Source organism: Lepidochelys kempii, chromosome 1 (genome assembly GCF_965140265.1).
Source record: "Lepidochelys kempii isolate rLepKem1 chromosome 1, rLepKem1.hap2, whole genome shotgun sequence".
NCBI classification, from domain to species: Eukaryota; Metazoa; Chordata; order Testudines; family Cheloniidae; genus Lepidochelys; species Lepidochelys kempii.
The window spans coordinates 33681424-33699964 of NC_133256.1; positions in this window are offsets into that span (position 1 = coordinate 33681424).

Genomic DNA, 18541 nt, shown 5'->3' on the forward strand with positions numbered 1-18541 from the left:
GTATTCCATTCACCTGCTGGTGAAATGCAGTTACGGCTGCGAGGTGAACTTTAATCGAGTTCATCCCCAGTCCTGAGTTTTTTATGGATAGCAGGTAATCCAGGATGATAAGAAGTGGTGTTTGTTGTGCTGATATTTGTTTCATTTGGCACCATAGGAAAAATTGTTTCCATTTTTGGAGGTAAGTAGAGCGCGTACTATGTTTTCTGCTATTAATCAGGACCTATTGCACTTGATCAGAGCAGGTTAATTCCTCAGGACGAAGCCACGAAGGAGCCATGCCTTCAGGTGGAGTTTCCCGGGATCTGGATGGAGAGTTTGACCTGCGAGAGGAGATTGTGTAAGCAGGGAAGTGTGTACAGCTTGCATATTGCCAAGTGAGTCAGGTAAGGGAACCAAGTCTGTCTGGGCCATTTTGGCCCTATAAGAATTATCTTAGTCCTGTCATTCCATGTTTTGTGTATGACTCTGGATATCAGGGGAATCGGGGGGAAGGCATATAGGATAGGGGCGTTCCATTTGATAAGGAATGGGTCTCCCAGTGATTGTGCTCTGTGTCTTGCATGTGAGCAAAACTTTTTGCATTTCTTGTTTGCTCATGTCGCAGACAGGTCTATCACTAGGAGTTCCCCATCTGTGGAAAATACGCTTTGTTATTTCGTCATTCAGTTCCCATTTGTGTTCTTGTAAGAACTGTCTGCTTAGTGTGTCTGCCATAATATTCAGGCAGCCAGGTAGGTAAGATGCCGTGATAGTGATACTGTGCTTTATGCACCAGTTCCATACATAAAGAGTGGGATCATGCTCCACCCTGGTGGTTGATATAGAACATACAGATCCTAACAGACAACATCACATGTATTGTTCTGTCTCGTGTGAGAGGCAGGAAGTGGCAGCATGCATTGCGTACTGCGTGTAGTTCCAGTAGGTTTATGTGTCAGTGTGTTTCCACAGGGTGGTAAATTGGTTCATGTGAGCTCCCCATCTGACCAGGGAGGCATCTGTTGTGATCTGGGCAGAAGGTGACTCCTGTTGGAATAAGAAAAGGAGTACTTGTGGCACCTTAGAGACTAACCAATTTATTTGAGCATAAGCTTTCGTGAGCTACCGCTCACTTCATCGGATGCAATAGTACACCAGAGCAAATGCTCATGGGGTTTGTCCACCAGTGTAGTGATTGTATCACCTCTACTGTTGGTGTGATTCTCTTCATGGGATGTATACTGTATTCAGCCATCTCTGCAGGCACCACATGTGTAGGCTGGCATGTTTTACAATGGAAGGTAGCAGCCATGTCCCATGAGCTGTAGGCATGTTCGTACATGTATCCATGGACTGTGCAAGACCACTGATACAAGGGAGGTCATTGTTGTGAAAAGTGGCCTTGGTACCGATGCTGTGGCCATGCAGGAGTCCAGGTGAGCACCAATGAACTCTGGTTGTTGTACTGGAGTGAGGGTAGATTTCTTTTCATTGATTTGCAGCACCAGGGAGTGAAAGGGGGAGACAGTTATCTGAATGCTTCGTTCTGTTTCTGTCTCTGTGGTACTTTTGAGTTGGCAGTCATCCAACTACGGGAATATCAATATTCTCTGTCTGCGTAAGTTAGCTGTTACTACCACAAGTGTTTTGGTGGATACTCTTGGTGCTGTCAAGAGGCCGAATGGTAACACTCTATGTTGGAAATGTTCTTGTCCTACTATGAACCTTAGCAATTGTCTGTGAGCTGGATGGATTGTTATGTGGAACTATGCGTCTTGTAGGTCGAAGGCTGTGAACGATTCCCCTTCTTCCAGTGTAGGGATTATTGAGTTCAGGTGACCATTTTGAATCTGTGGGCACACAGACATATTTGTTGAGTCTCCTTAGATTGAGGGTGCATCTCCACCCTCCATTTTTCTTTTGGGTCAGGAAGTAATGGGAATAGAATCCCTTCCCTCTGTGCTGTGCTTGAATTATTTCCACTGCACCTATTTGCAGAATGTGATGCACCTCTTGTTTCAGTAGGTGCTCGTGAGGGTGTCCCTGAAGAGGGATGGGGAAGGAGGGATAGATGTAAAGGGGATAGTATAATCCATTTGAACAATCTCTTAAAGTCCCACTGCTCCGAGGTGATGGAGGCCCAGTTGCTGTAATATGGTCTGAGTTGGTGCCCAAAGATTTGGGTATTGGTAATTGATGTTGGCATTATGGGGAGGTTGTGAAGACCCGCAACCAATTCTTCAAAATTGCAGCTTATTTGGTGGTTATTGGGACACCGCATTCTGTGACTGATTCTGTCTGTGTCTCTGTCTTTGTCATATGGTTTCTGGTGGTGCTGATACATGTTGTCACTGTACCTGTTGTTGGGATGGTACCTTCATCTCCTGTTAGGCAGTGTATATACCCCTAGGTTCTTAATGTTGCTCTCGAGTCTTTCATTGAATGAAGGACTTCATCAATTTTTGCAAAATGATGGGGTCAAAATTAGCTGTTACCACTGAAGAAAGATCTTGGAACCAGCATGGATAGTTCTCTGAAAATATCTGCTCAATAAGCAGCAGCAGTCAAAAAAGCTAACAGAATGTTAGGAACACTTAGGAAAGGAATAGATAAGTCAGAAAATATAATGTCACTATATAAATCCATTGCATGCCCTCATCTTGAATTTTGTGCGCAGTTCTAGTCACCCCATCTCAAAAAAGATATGTTAGAACTGTAAAAAGTACAGAGAAAGGCAACAAAAAATGATTAGGAGTATGGAACAGCTTCCACATGAGAAGAGATTAAAAAGACTGGGACTGTTTAACTTAGAAAAGAGATGACCAAACAGGGATATGATAGAGGTCTATCACGAATGGTGTGGAGAAAGTGAAGGTGTTATTTACCCCTTCACAACACATGCAGGACGCATAACCCAATTAAATTAAGAGGCAGCAGGTTTAAAACAAATATACGGAAATTTGGCTTCATACAAGGCATAGTCAACCTGTGGAACTCGTCAGGGGATGTTGTGAAGGCCAAAAGTATAACTGAGTTCAAAAAAGAAAGAATTAGATAATTTCATGAAGGATAGGTCCATCAATGGCTATCAGGCAAGATGGTCAAGGACACAACCCCATTTCTGGGTGTCTGTAAACTTCTGACTGCTAGAAGCTGGGACTGGATGACAGCAGGTGTTTAATGCCTATAGATATTGGACATAAATATTCATTTCACTTCTGAAATATTCATTTCACTTCTGCCCTTTGGGAAAAAAACTGGGGAACTAAATATTTGGGGCTGCATTCTGCATTGATATATATTGTACAAAACTTGACTTGACACAATTTGAATACAGCTTGGTGCTCTGGATTTCCTGTCCAAATAATGCAAGAGAATTATTTTCAATAAATAATTTACTATAAGAATTTAGTTGTTTTTTGTTTTGTTTGTTTTTTTCCCCACAGAATGTCCACAAGCAAAGTGGAATTTTCTTGGATTTAATCAATGAATTTTTATACGAATTCTTTTCAGGTCTATGCTTTGATTGTGAATAAAGCCCTGACAAATATTTGATATGCATACTGTGTGCATGGTCTCCCATGGTTTCTGTTTTCTGATTGTACAGGAGCGACTCATAAATAGGAGGAACTGTAGCTCCCATTCTGGCAGAGAGAGAGTGGGATCAGTCATGGGAAAGACAGGAAGACACACATAGGTAGGATGTTTTAGGAGATTTTAAATCTTTTCTTTGCTACACAAACCTTGCCAAGCCACACAGCTCTACAACTCTATTATGCTAAACCAGGACAATGCACATAATTAGGCTAGCCAGTGAAGAATGAGGGCTAGGTGATTGAAACTTAAAGATAATGGCAGAAATTGAGGGAAAGAAATAGGCTAAGTGGCAGATATTCTATCTGCTCCCCTGATTGAGTGCCTTTAACCACTGTTTGTTATGCAAGTTTGCCAACTGGGAGTCTTATGGGATCTTAAATTGCTTCTGGAAATCCAGATAATAGCAGTAGCCAAAAATGCTTTTCAATGTATGCTTGGATTATTGCAAGGGATTCGCTTGGGGTTATACTTGAACACGAAACATACTTCATCTGGTGCGGAATACGGCTGCCTTGTTACTTAGTACTGCATACCCTGATGGGAGCAAGTCCTTCAGAATCGTCATTGACTTCCAGTTCATTTCAATTTCATAGAAACAGAAGTGTAGGACTAGAAGGGACTCAACAGGTCATTTGTTGGCTTTGATCTATAAATGCCTTTATGGTTTTGGTCCTCCGAGGAGCTACGCAGATAGAGATATTATGAAAACAAACAAACCACAATTTTATTGAGCAGGAAAATGTTACTTTTATATTTTTTTTCAAATCAGCTCTAGTCCTGCATGACTTATTGACTGGAAGGGAAGACTCAGGGGGAGATGTTCCTAATTTCATGGTCAATGAAAGGTTTTAGTATTGTCAGTTTCTCCATAGGAATTATAACATTTGTTTCTAAATAATAAATTGGTCTGAATTTAGAGCTTGGAATGATTGCCTTTACATTGAAATTAATAATTCACATCCGATTCTAGACATCCTTTTTGCCTGATGTTTTACACCTTTGGAATCACTGTTTAAAATCAAGACACTTTGTTCCTAAATCTAGATGCTCAAATATCAGGGGTACTGCATAAAACTTAAAAACAGATAGAATGTCTTTTAGACTGCCCTTGAAGTTCAAATATTGCTAAATACTTTCTCCCACCTCTGTGTGTGCAGTAATGTTCAGTTTGCATAGAAGGGGAACAGGATACAGAAAGTCCACAAAAGGGGACCACATTCTTGCATGCCATGGAGTGGAACTCTGCAATCCCATCTGGAAAGTGATTTTGGAGTTGAGCCAAGTGAGCAATTGTAACCTCAACAGACCCCAGTCATTGGTGGGCAGGATCAAACCTGGGACCTCTGGAGCTTAGTGCATGAGCCTCTACCACATGAGCTAAAAGCCAACTGGCTGTTAGCTAAGGCTGTAGAGCAGACTCGTTTTCTCTCTCTCTCTAAGTGGTCTCGGTGCCACTAGGTGGTTCAGAACACCACACCCAGGAGGTGTGTGGGTTACACAATGAATATGCAGATACACCTCCCACAGAAAGATAGGGATTATTGCATCTCTAAAGATCTGCTGCCACTCCACAGCATATAAAAGGAGGATTTGTTCACACCTGACCACTGCCAATTTTGTCAGCATGCTTGGACTGTGTGCTGGGCCTAAGATTTAGCCTATTTAATTTTAAATGCTTTTGTAGTGCTTTGAAGTTCATAAAACCTTCAGTTAAATAAATAGGCAAATGTGAATGCTGAGTCATGATTCCATATAGCCCAATAAAACATTTCCTTGCATTATCTTGATTGTGAAGCTTCCCAAGTAAAGTTCTCCCAACTTTTTTGGGTCAGATTTAATTTTCCAGCAAGCCTCAGTCCACTTTTACCAAGAGTGTAATTACTGTGGGTATCCTTTAATTTTTTCCTGATTTGGGAGAAATTATAGGTTCTATCATTATTCCCCATTTTTAAAACAAGAAATCTCCCCCCAAAAATTCATTTTTTCAAAACTGAAGTCACCTTTTAACTACTTGCACCATCCCATAGTTAGGATTCAATTTTAATATATTTTAGTGAATAAAGTGTCTCCCCCACACCCATTAACAGCTTTAGTGACAGTCTTAAATTCTGATTTCTAAAATAATGGTATTTTATAAAGCAGGAACACAATTTGATCATCAGGTAACTGTTTTCACTGGAAAAGTCTTGAGTGAAAACTCGCAAAATTAGCAAGCTTTACATGGGCGTCCCAGAAGTAGAATAAATGTGGAACAAGATGACATTTTTACAGAATGACTTTTCTGATCATAGCAAGGTAAAGTTCAATGACTAGCACTTGCTCAGCAGAATGCCATAGCTCTTATCAACCTCCGTAATATGACAAGGGTCAGATATGAACACGTATCTACATGCATTTCTTTTATTAGGTACAAACATGTTTTCTTCCCCATTATCAAGTACGAGGGTCTTCTCTTCTCACCAGGTTTTTCTTGAAGTGAAAGTAGCAGGTTCCCAGGGGCCTTCCTCCACTTTCATGATGGCAAATTTTATTTTTAGCAGTGTAACTGGACGTTGGGTAGTGCTGCTCCTCTTCTGTAGTTACTTTAGTGTTGGAGTTGGAAGGCTGACTCTTTGTATGAGGAAAATGCAGCAGACTGTGGCCTTTCATGACTTCCCAATGGCACCAATAGCTTTTGGAGCATCAGCCTCTCTATAATTCCAATACCCCACCAACATAAGTTGCAGGAAAAGCACAGGATGCCAATGCTTGTGCTTTGAGTGCATGGGGCGGGGGCAGCAGATGCACTCCATACCGAAAAGGGATATGTGGCTGGGTGGGGTTGCGGGAGCAGGGGAGTAGTCATGGCCTCATGCTTCTCCCACTAAGCATCTACTAAACCCTTTTATTGTGTGTGGTAGTTGCTACTTCCCCAAGCTACTCCCTGATCCTTCACAAATGCATTCTGAATGTTTTTGTTCCAGGCAGAATCAGGCTTTGAAGAACTGACACTTGGCTATTAATAGAGCTGTCTGCAGGATGACAATTCCATTTTGTGAAAGATTTTGAGATTTCAAAATTTGGTTTTGTTTAGAGTCAAATCCCCCAAATTTCAAAATTCCCCAAAGGAAAAATCCCCATTTAAAAAAAAATTATAATAAACATTTGAAATGAACAATTGAAATGCCTGTTTCTGAAAATATCAAAATGGGATGTTTTGAAATGTTGCCCTTTCCCCCCCCAAATAATTTCTGCAAAAAACAACATGATTTTGTGAAGACTTTTGAGTTTGACAGAACTGCATTTTCTGATGGATAATGGTTCCATCAAAGTTTTTCTGACCAGCTCTAGTTATTGCACCTCCAAGCTTGTTATTGGCTCTCAAAGCCACAAAAGAGTGCTTGCTATATAAAATTGAATACAGTTGTGGTCGTGTCCCACTATGAACCTCAGGGACATCCTGTGGCCAGGATGGATTGCCATGTGGAAGTAGGCATCCTGTAAGCCAAAGGCAGTATACCAGTCTATTGGATCTAGAGAGGGGATAATCATGGCCAGGGAAACCATCTGGCACTTTATCTTTGAGATGCATCTGTTCAGGTTCTGAAGGTATAGGATGATCTGAGACCTCCTCTGGTTTTGGGAATTGGAAAATATCAGGAATAGAACCTCCCGGCTTGATGAACAGGAAGCACTTCTTCTGTTGCTCCTAAAGAACGTAGCGTCTGCACTTCTTGTCGTAGCACAGACTGATGAGAGGGATCCCGGAAGAAGAACAGTGGGAAGGAGGAGAGGAAGTGTGGGGTACATCCTGTTTCCACTATGATTAGCACCCATTTGTCTGGGGTGATGGACTGCCAAGCATTTAGGAAGTAGAAGAAGCTGTCCCAGAAAGGCATGGGAGGGCCAGATAGATTCAGTTAGGGTGGCAGGCTGCCCTTGCCCTAAGAGTCAAATCTGCTGCTGCAAGACTTGGGGATCCTTCAGACCCAAGGAAGAGGAAGGCGTCTGCCTCCTCCTCTTCAAACTTTCCCTCCTCTTAGGTTGATCACCCTGAGGGAGGGCGTAATGCTGATGTCTAGACTGGTCTGGAGGACAATGTTTTGTCCTTTTTGTTTTCAGGTTGTAGAGGCCCAAGGACTTCAGAACCGCTCTTCAGTCCTTTGGGGTGTGCAAAGACTCATGAGTTTTGGATGAGAACAAGGCACACCCTTTGAAAGGGAGTTCCTCAATTGTCTGTGGCTAGCTGCAGTGTAAGCCTCCGGTGTAGTCAGTGCTGACATGGACTGCTGACCTGCAGTGATCAGGGAAGAACAATTTTGTCAACACTGGAGAAGTAGCCAGTCTTGACAGTCCATGAAAGGGCACCAGAGTCAACAGCTCAGGTGTCTCTGAGTGAGTTGGTACCAGGGAGCAGTGAGCTGAAGGGCATGCTATAACTTTGGTATCTGAAGGAACCTCTGTGGAAGAGTCCGGCACCCTAACCTTTGAGGAGCCAGATGAGGACTTCTGCTTGTGCTTCTGAAGCCAGGGCTCCAATTCCCTGGGCCTCGAAGAGGATAGTCCCTTAGACAGGGATCTTCTGTGGTATCTTTCATCTGACATAGTTGGGAGAGCACTTTGGGAAGGAGTCTTCGATGAGCTTCCCTTAGATGGGATCCAAAGTAGGTCTAAGGGCAGCTTCCATGAGGATATATTGGAGGCCTCTCTTATCAGGTTCATTGTACTAGTCTTGAAGCCACGAAATATAGAACACCTGTCTCTGACATGGCCTCACCCAAACACCTGAGGCAGTGTGAGTGGGGGGTCACTAACAGGCATAGGCTTCCTGCAGCCTGTTCAAGGTTTGAACCCTGGGGACCTTGGCATAGATTTTCCTGGTACCGGGTGGGGTCCGGAGGCCCACTGGACTGGAAAACCCCCCCAAAAAGGGCTAAATGAAAATACACTTAGTATCATAAAAACTAAAAGAAAAGTCCAGATAACTTTTTGAGTGCCACTAAGTAGACTGAGTAATTGTTCACAGGGAACACCAATGCTTTGACCACGGATGGTAAGATGGAATTGAGGAGCGTATGGGCATCTCTACCCTTTATACTCTCACTCGCAGCATGAGATGCTCTTCAGTGGGGCTACCCCTATGAGTACCGATAGGAAAAGCTCTCTGGAACCAAGGCAAAAGCATACACACACACACACATCCCCTATAGTGTAATGGACATATGCAAGTGTAACGCCAACACACCCCAGTTGTTGTGTGGGCAGGATCAAATCACAGACCTCTGGAGCTTAGTGCATGAATCCCTACCACATGAGCTAAAAGCCCACTGGCTCTTAGCTAAGGCTGTAGAGCAGACTCATTTCACTCTCCTCTAAGTGGTCTCGGTGCCACTAGATGGGACAGAACACCACACCCAGGAGGTGTGTGGGTTACACAAGCATTCAAAAGAAGAATTGTACATTTGTAAGTTCAAAATCTAGAATACAACCATTTTCTGCAAGCAGCTTATCTGACCGAGCCACTGAAATAAAAACGGTCATCTGAATAGAAAATTCTAAACGTCAACTATTTGTAAAAGCTTAAAAAATACACAATGTTTTGGCTGAAGTGTCTCTGCAACAAGTCTGAATTGTTAAATGATCCAGCCCACCTGTATGCTGCTGGGCTGTGCCTGGAACCATTGCAGCTTTTTCAGTTCCTCATTAATGTGTCATTTTCTACTGTAAAAAGAAAAGGAGTACTTGTGGCACCTTAGAGACTAACCAATTTATTTGAGCATGAGCTTTCGTGAGCTACAGCTCACTTCATCAGATGCATGCCGTGGAAACTGCAGCAGACTTTATATATACACAGAGAATATGAAAAAATACCTCCTCCCACCCCATTGTCCAGCTGGTAATAGCTTATCTAAAGTGATCATCAGGTGGGCCATTTCCAGCACAAATCCAGGTTTTCTCACCCTCCACCCCCCCACACAAATTCACTCTCCTGCTGGTGATAGCCCATCCAAAGTGACAACTCTTTACACAATGTGCATGATAATAAAGTTGGGCCATTTCCTGCTATTCGCAAAAAGAAAAGGAGTACTTGTGTAAAGAGTTGTCACTTTGGATGGGCTATCACCAGCAGGAGAGTGAATTTGTGTGGGGGGGTGGAGGGTGAGAAAACCTGGATTTGTGCTGGAAATGGCCCACCTGATGATCACTTTAGATAAGCTATTACCAGTTGGACAATGGGGTGGGAGGAGGTATTTTTTCATATTCTCTGTGTATATATAAAGTCTGCTGCAGTTTCCACGGCATGCATCTGATGAAGTGAGCTGTAGCTCACGAAAGCTCATGCTCAAATAAATTGGTTAGTCTCTAAGGTGCCACAAGTACTCCTTTTCTTTTTGCGAATACAGACTAACACGGCTGTTACTCTGAAACATATTCTACTGTATATCCCGTACACAACAGTCTGTGAAAACATACTTTCTTCACAAATTTTCTAGTGCTCGGTTTCTGTTGCAAATGTAAGGCCTGATGCACCACTCCTTTGCGCTAGTTATATGCTAAGGTAAAACCACTGATATTTTGAGGAAGTCAAAAATTGCACCAACTCCAAAAAAGTCAACAAAATACCCACTGATTTCAAATTGATGGAATTATACCAGGGCAAAACTGGTGTAAAACAGTGTACTGTGTAAAGTCCATATTGTTTTGACAACCAATGGACAACGTATGAAAGAAATGTAATTGTTTCCTACCACTACTGCAAAGTACCAAAAGTGGTAATCCCTTTCATAAATATATCAAGTACCACCTTAAAACTAGTTAGGTGGTTTGTCTCCACTACTCCTGTTAGAAGTCTATTCCAGAATCTCACTCCTTTGACGATCAAAGTTAGTTCCAGCATAACTTTTAGGGAAATATCAAAAATAGGTGCTAAGAATGTCCTACAATTTACAGACTACTAATTGTATTACAGTCACATCTAGGAACCCCTGTCCTGGACCAGGACCCCATCATGCTAGATGTGGTACAAACACTAACCACAAGCATAGTCCCTGCCCCAAACAGCTAACTAGCTAAGTAGCCTGTACTGCTGCTTCTCTCTTGTTCAGAATCTGTGCTCTTTCTGATTTTCAGAGTTCTGTGCAATTCCTTGTAGCCCAGCTTATCTGATTAAAAAAAAACCAAAAAACCCACTTTTCATAAACTCCACTTTGTACATAAGGTGGTGACAGGATTTCTTATGGGAGCACAAAATCAGGGATTGGAGTGTTTTTCACCTACTTTGAAAGAGTTGCATTGGCTGCTGGTCAAATGTGACATTTGTTCTTTTGTTTTAGGCACAAGCAGAATCAAACACCCCCCTGTCCCCCCCACCACTAGCAAAACTAAATTTTTACAGATTTGTAACAAGTGAAAATTTCACTTCTGCCTCTAATTTTTTCACAAAAGTGAAAGCAGTTCTCACTGAGGAAATGGTAACACACTTCTCAGCAAAAAGGACAGCTTTCATGGGAGGAAAATTCCTCCAAATAATCATGATTTGCCCAAGAGTGTAAGAAACTTATAAGCAGATTGTTAAAGGTATTCAGGTGCCTAAAAATGCAGACCAGTGTATAGTGGGTTTTACAAAAGCTCCTATATAGGTTAGGTGTCTATCTCCCATTAAAGTCAATGGGAGGTAGGCACCCAATCAGCTTAAGTTATTTTGTAAATTCCACTAGGGGCCTATTTCCATGTTTAGGTGCCTAAATCCCTTTGGCAATCTGGCCCCTAGGGCCTGATTTTAAGAAGTGCTGAGCACACGGCTTCCATTGATTTCAACTGGAGTTGGAGATACCAGCTGCCTCTGAAAAGAAATCAGGCCCATAGTGTCCAAATTAGGCTGCATGATTCTTCAGGCCAGGGAAAGTGTTTTAATAGAAATGATCTAAAAGAAAAAGCCCTGTTCCAAACTCTAGGCATTTTTCTAGGAATTAAAACCACAGTTACATACAAAATCACAACTTTTTCCAGACCCTAAACTAGAATGAAAGAAAAAGGAGGATTTTCTGGACAAAAGTCAGGATATGCTTCTATGGGCACAAAGCTCTAAAGATTTAGAGCAGGTTGCACAGCGGAGCCAAGAGGCCAGTGAAGAAGCTTGGCAACATGTGACCTCCAGAAGAAGAAGGGGGAATGTCCGGGTTCCAGCAACGCGGACACAGGTAACTAACCACTTTCATGTTCTCTCCACAGGTACCATTGCGGAGAGTGGACCAGATGATATGTCTGGGGGGAGAAAGCAGAAGGAGACTCCGCTGGTTGGAAGGCATGAGATGCGCTGTCCTAAGATGGGGGGTTCCACGACCACCACTCCCAAGAGAAGGAGGCGGGTGGTGGTGGTCGGGAACTCTCTCCTCCGGGGGACTGAGTCATCTATCTGCTGCCCTGACCGGGAAAACTGAGAAGACTGCTGCTTGCCGGGGGCTAAGATTCGCGATGTGACGGAGAGACTGCCGAGACTCATCAAGCCCTCGGATCGCTACCCCTTCCTGCTTCTCCACGTGGGCACCAATGATACTGCCAAGAATGACCTTGAGCAGATCACTGCGGACTACGTGGCTCTGGAAAGAAGGATAAAGGAGTTTGAGGCGCAAGTGGTGTTCTCGTCCATCCTCCCCATGGAAGGAAAAGGCCTGGGTAGGGACCGTCGAATAATGGAAGTCAACAAATGGCTACGCAGGTGGTGTCGGAGAGAAGGCTTTGGATTCTTTGACAATGGGATGGTGTTCCATGAAGGAGGAGTGCTGGACAGAGACGGGCTCCACCTTACGAAGAGAGGGAAGAGCATTTTTGCGAGCAGGCTGGCTAACCTAGTGAGGAGGGCTTTAAACTAGGTTCACCAGGGGAAGGAGACCAAAGCCCTGAGGTAAGTGGGAAAGTGGGATACCGGGAGGAAGCACAGGCAGGAATGTCTGTGAGGGGAGGGCTCCTGCCTCATACTGAGAATGAGGGGCGATCAGCAGGTTATCTCAAGTGCTTATATATGAATGCACAAAGCCTTGGAAACAAGCAGGGAGAACTGGAAGTCCTGGTGACGTCAAGGAATTATGACGTGATTGGAATAACAGAGACTTGGTGGGATAACTCACATGACTGGAGTACTGTCATGGATGGTTATAAACTGTTCAAGAAGGACAGGCAGGGCAGAAAAGGTGGGGGAGTAGCACTGTATGTAAGGGAGCAGTATGACTGCTCAGAGTTCCGGTACGAAACTGCAGAAAAACCTGAGTGTCTCTGGATTAAGTTTAGAAGTGTGAGCAACAGGAGTGATGTAGTGGTGGGAGTCTGCTATAGACCACCGGACCAGGGGGATGAGGTGGATGAGGCTTTCTTCCGGCAGCTCGCGGAAGCTACTAGATCGCACGCCCTGGTTCTCATGGGTGACATTAATTTTCCTGATATCTGCTGGGAGAGCAATACAGTGGTGCATAGACAATCCAGGAAGTTTTGGAAAGCGTAGGGGACAATTTCCTGGTGCAAGTGCTAGAGGAGCCAACTAGGGGGGGAGCTTTTCTTGACCTGCTGCTCACAAACCAGGAAGAATTAGTAGGGTAAGCAAAAGTGGATGGGAATCTGGGAGGCAGTGACCATGAGTTGGTTGAGTTCAGGATCCTGACACAGGGAAGAAAGGTAAGCAGCAGGATACGGACCCTGGACTTCAGGAAAGCAGACTTCGACTCCCTCAGGGAACAGATGGGTAGGATCCCCTGGGGGACTAACATGAAGGGGAAAGGAGTCCAGGAGAGCTGGCTGTATTTCAAGGAATCCCTGTTGAGGTTACAGGGACAAACCATCCCGATGTGTCGAAAGAATAGTAAATATGGCAGGCGACCAGCTTGGCTTAACGGTGAAATCCTAGCAGATCTTAAGCATAAAAAAGAAGCTTACAAGAAGTGGAAGGTTGGACATACGACCAGGGAGGAGTATAAAAATATTGCTCGGGCATGTAGGAATGAAATTAGGAGGGCCAAATCGCACCTGGAGCTGCAGCTAGCGAGAGATGTTAAGAGTAACAAGACGGGTTTCTTCAGGTATGTTGGCAACAAGAAGAAAGCCAAGGAAAGTGTGGGCCCCTTACTGAATGAGGGAGGCAACCTAGTGACAGAGGATGTGGAAAAAGCTAATGTACTCAATGCTTTTTTTGCCTCTGTTTTCACGAACAAGGTCAGCTCCCAGACTGCTGCGCTGGGCATCACAACATGGGGAATAGATGGCCAGCCCTCTGTGGAGAAAGAGGTGGTTAGGGACTATTTAGAAAAGCTGGACGTGCACAAGTCCATGGGGCCGGACGAGTTGCATCCGAGAGTGCTAAAGGAACTGGCGGCTGTGATTGCAGAGCCATTGGCCATTATCTTTGAAAACTCGTGGCGAACGGGGGAAGTCCCAGATGACTGGAAAAAGGCTAATGTAGTGCCAATCTTTAAAAAAGGGAAGAAGGAGGATCCTGGGAACTACAGGCCAGTCAGCCTCACCTCAGTCCCTGGAAAAATCATGGAGCAGGTCCTCAAAGAATCAATCCTGAAGCACTTACATGAGAGGAAAGTGATCAGGGAACAGTCAGCATGGATTCACCAAGGGAAGGTCATGCCTGACTAATCTAATCGCCTTCTATGATGAGATTACTGGTTCTGTGGATGAAGGGAAAGCAGTGGATGTATTGTATCTTGACTTTAGCAAAGCTTTTGACACTGTCTCCCACAGTATTCTTGTCAGCAAGTTAAAGAAGTACGGGCTGGATGAATGCACTATAAGGTGGGTAGAAAGTTGGCTAGATTGTCGGGCTCAACGGGTAGTGATCAATGGCTCCATGTCTAGTTGGCAGCCGGTGTCAAGTGGAGTGCCCCAGGGGTCGGTCCTGGGGCCGGTTTTGTTCAATATCTTCATAAATGATCTGGAGGATGGTGTGGATTGCACTCTCAGCAAATTTGCAGATGATACTAAACTAGGAGGAGTGGTAGATACGCTGGAGGGCAGGGATAGGATACAGAGGGACCTAGAAAAATTGGATGATTGGGCCAAAAGAAATCTGATGAGGTTCAATAAGGATAAGTGCAGGGTCCTGCACTTAGGACGGAAGAACCCAATGCACAGCTACAGACTAGGGACCGAATGACTAGGCAGCAGTTCTGCGGAAAAGGACCTAGGGGTGACAGTGGACGAGAAGCTGGATATGAGTCAGCAGTGTGCCCTTGTTGCCAAGAAGGCCAATGGCATTTTGGGATGTATAAGTAGGGGCATAGCCAGCAGATCGAGGGACGTGATCGTCCCCCTCTATTCGACATTGGTGAGGCCTCATCTGGAGTACTGTGTCCGGTTTTGGGCCCCACACTACAAGAAGAATGTGGATAAATTGGAGAGAGTCCAGCGAAGGGCAACAAAAATGATTAGGGGTCTGGAACACATGACTTATGAGGAGAGGCTGAGGGAACTGGGATTGTTTAGTCTGCAGAAGAGAAGAATGAGGGGGGATTTGATAGCTGAGAGGTGGTTCCAGAGAGGATGGTTCTAGACTATTCTCAGTGGTAGAAGAGGACAGGAGAAGGAGTAATGGTCCAAGTTGCAATGGGGGAGGTTTAGGTTGGAAATTAGGAAAAACTTTTTCACTAGGAGGGTAGTGAAATACTGGAATGCGTTACCTAGGGAGGTGGTGGAATCTCCTTCCTTAGAAGTTTTTAAGGTCAGGCTTGACAAAGCCCTGTCTGGGATGATTTAATTAGGGATTGGTCCTGCTTTGAGCAGGGGGTTGGACTAGATGACCTCCTGAGGTCCCTTCCAACCCTGATATTCTATGATTCTATGAAAAATCGAAACTGAAAACAGACCCAAAGAATATCCCATCTCACTCATCAATAGCAGCCTGTATTGGGTAAAGCGATGGCCTTTGTATCATGCCCTGAGTCAGTCTATGTCCGATGAGGGTGGGAGAAATAAAAAACTCAAAGATTAAGGACTCCTCACTGATAACACCCTGCTCAAAGCTTTTCCTTTCATACTGAGGGGACTCCAGCTTGCATGCTTAGCTGACTGCAGCTGTGAAAGTATTGCATAAGAAAAGTGACAGTCAAGAAGGTAGGTCACAAACAATTTAAGGCTTTATAGGTCAGAACCAACATCTATCTAGATTGTCAATGCAAATTACAGAGCACTGGTGTCATGCATTCATAGCAAGATACTCTATGTATTAAGCAGGCTGCTTCATTCTCATTTAAGGTTGGTTGAAGGTGACAAAATAGAGCTTCTGAAGTTCACCATAGCAAGGTCTGTGACTGATAGCAAAAGCTGCATGCAGCTGCCAAATAGTAAAGAAAATATAAAAAACAGTTTCTGGTCACTGCTACTAAAATAATCTAACAGGGGTCCAAAGGACAAGTTGGGGAATGAAAATATCCCCCTATCTCCAATATTTCAATGAGCACTGCCAGCCTAAACTGAACCAGAAAAGACTTAGCATTTGTTTCCTCCACAGCTCACCCTGCATCCAGTGAAGTGAGCTGTAGCTCACGAAGGCTTATGCTCAAATAAATTTGTTAGTCTCTAAGGTGCCACAAGTACTCCTGTTCTTCCTGCACCCATGGAAGCAGAGATCCTGCACTTTAGCTTTATTTTTATTCTGGAAGTATTGGGACACTCCCTAGCTATGGGTGGAACTTGAAATTAGTCATCATGTGAAGGTAGCTCAGATTAATCTAGCTGTCCATCACTTCAAACAAAATGTTGCAGATGTAATAAAGTGTCCTCCCACACAGTCACAGCATAATAAAAACAAAATATAATGTAATTGATCAGATTAAGCATGAGACTTCTACCATTTTCTCCTGTTTGCCCATCACACAAATTAAGGTGACCTGTGGGGATGAAGCAAAGAAGAGGGCCTGTGAGTGTCACCTTATCAGTGGCGGAGGATAAGGTTATGAAATCCTACTAAATGCTCAATACAGTGGTCTGTAAGAGGAACCCCATATTTTCCCTCAGGGTCTTCTCAAAGTGCTCTGATTCCATTAAACTCTGTGAGCAGATCTTGTCCTTGTCCTCAACCTCAGACCATTGGAGGTAATGTTTCCCATGCTCGGTAAGTGTTCTAATTGCCTGAGGGCCACTCTGAGCACAAGTGCTAGATCCAGAGTGCACCTCGCTATGTGAGTTGATCCACTAACTAATTATCTGGTGTGGACCCATGGTGATCATGGTGGCCATAAAACTGTGAGATCATTCAAGGATTCATCATTCATGTGGAATGCTATCAACCTTGTACCTCAAATGCCACCATAATGAGGAACTTCATCAGCCCATGAAGGGACTTTGCAGTACAGCCGGGTAGTTGGTATACCTGCATTAGTCTCCACTTAGGTCTTAACCCAGGATTTTCATTAGATGGACACACTATATTTATTCCAGTTTTGGGATCAGAGATCTGCTAATTTTCAGGATGGATACAGATAATATAGTGCACAGCACTAAGTCCATTGTTGGCACTCAAATAAAAAACATTTCCTTTTTTACTGTGGAAAAAAAAGAGTTTTCCCTGATGGAAGTGGTAAAATGTCATTAATTAAAATTTTACTTGGCTAAGTGCAATTAATACTGCAACATATCATATTTCAATAGTCTTTTCATCCCAAAAGGCCTCAAAGCACTTTCTAGACAATACAGTGTACAGAAAGCACCACTGAAGTGTAACTACCTTTATAGTGGATGAGGTAGCTAGCCTATATCTGACAAATATTACACCACACAGCAGTATAGAAGGCGGGGAGAAAGGCAGAATTTTTGGCCAAAAACTCAAGGTCGAACTTGTGCTCTTAAATAAAATGAGAACTCAACACAGGGAGCTTCATTGCACTAATTTTATCTAGCCCAGAGGAATGAAGGGCGGAGTCAAACTTGTGATCCCATGGAATTAAAATGTTTAAAACCTCATAGTGGAGCCATAAAACTGTGCTCTCAGACATGAACTTCAACATGGCTATGTTGGTGGAGCAAAACTAGATCCATCCACAAACTTTTACTAGTATCTTTGCATGGTTTTGAATTCCTTTTTATTCTGGGTTACTCAAAATCTGCTAAGTCAGATTTCTTGGTTGTCTGATTCGTGCCAGCAAATTCTGTAGGACAAACTTTGGGTCATATTTTGGTCTCAGTTGCATCTTTGGAACTTCAGCTTGATTATTTTAAAACTAATTTGAGATTTTTCATTTTGATTTAGCTTTTCCTACTTATTAATTTTATGTCCATGACCTAAGTGCTAACATAGGGGTCAGCAACCTATGGCATGCGTGCCAAACACTGCATGCAAGCCAATTTTTAATGGCACGCTGCTGTCTGCCGGACCCAGGCAGACAGCAGCGTGCCACTAAAAATCCTGCCCGGCCCACTCTTTTCCACCCCCCGCTCTCTCCTTGCAGGGCAGGCAAGCTTCCCCCTCCTCCGCCTCTTCCCCCAGCATGCTGGGTTCCTGCCCCTCCTCCTCTCCCTCCCTGCGGCTGATCAGCTGATGGCCCTTACTAGGGATGGACGGACGGACTGAGGGAGAGAGAGAGGTAAATGCGGAGCCGCAGTGCACTCTCAGCTCAGGGGACCTTGGGGAAGGGGGTGGAATCAGGGCATATCCCCTCCAGCCCCCTGCCGTGAGCTGCTCAGGGCAGGGGGCTGGGAGCACCCCCATGACCCCAGCCCACACCCCCAGCCCTCTGCCCTGACCCCTGAACCCTCCTCACACACATCCCCAGCCCTCTGCCCTCACCCCTGCACTCCTCACACACCCCAGCCCTGTGTCCTGACCCCTGCACCGCCCCCCAACAACTCCAGCCCTGACTCCGACACTCCCCACACATACCCAGCCCCCCCCCCAGCCCTCTGCCCTGACTCTTGCACCCTCCCCATACACCCCCAGCCCCCTGCCCTGACTCCTGCACCCCCCACATCCCCACTCCCACCCTGAGCACCA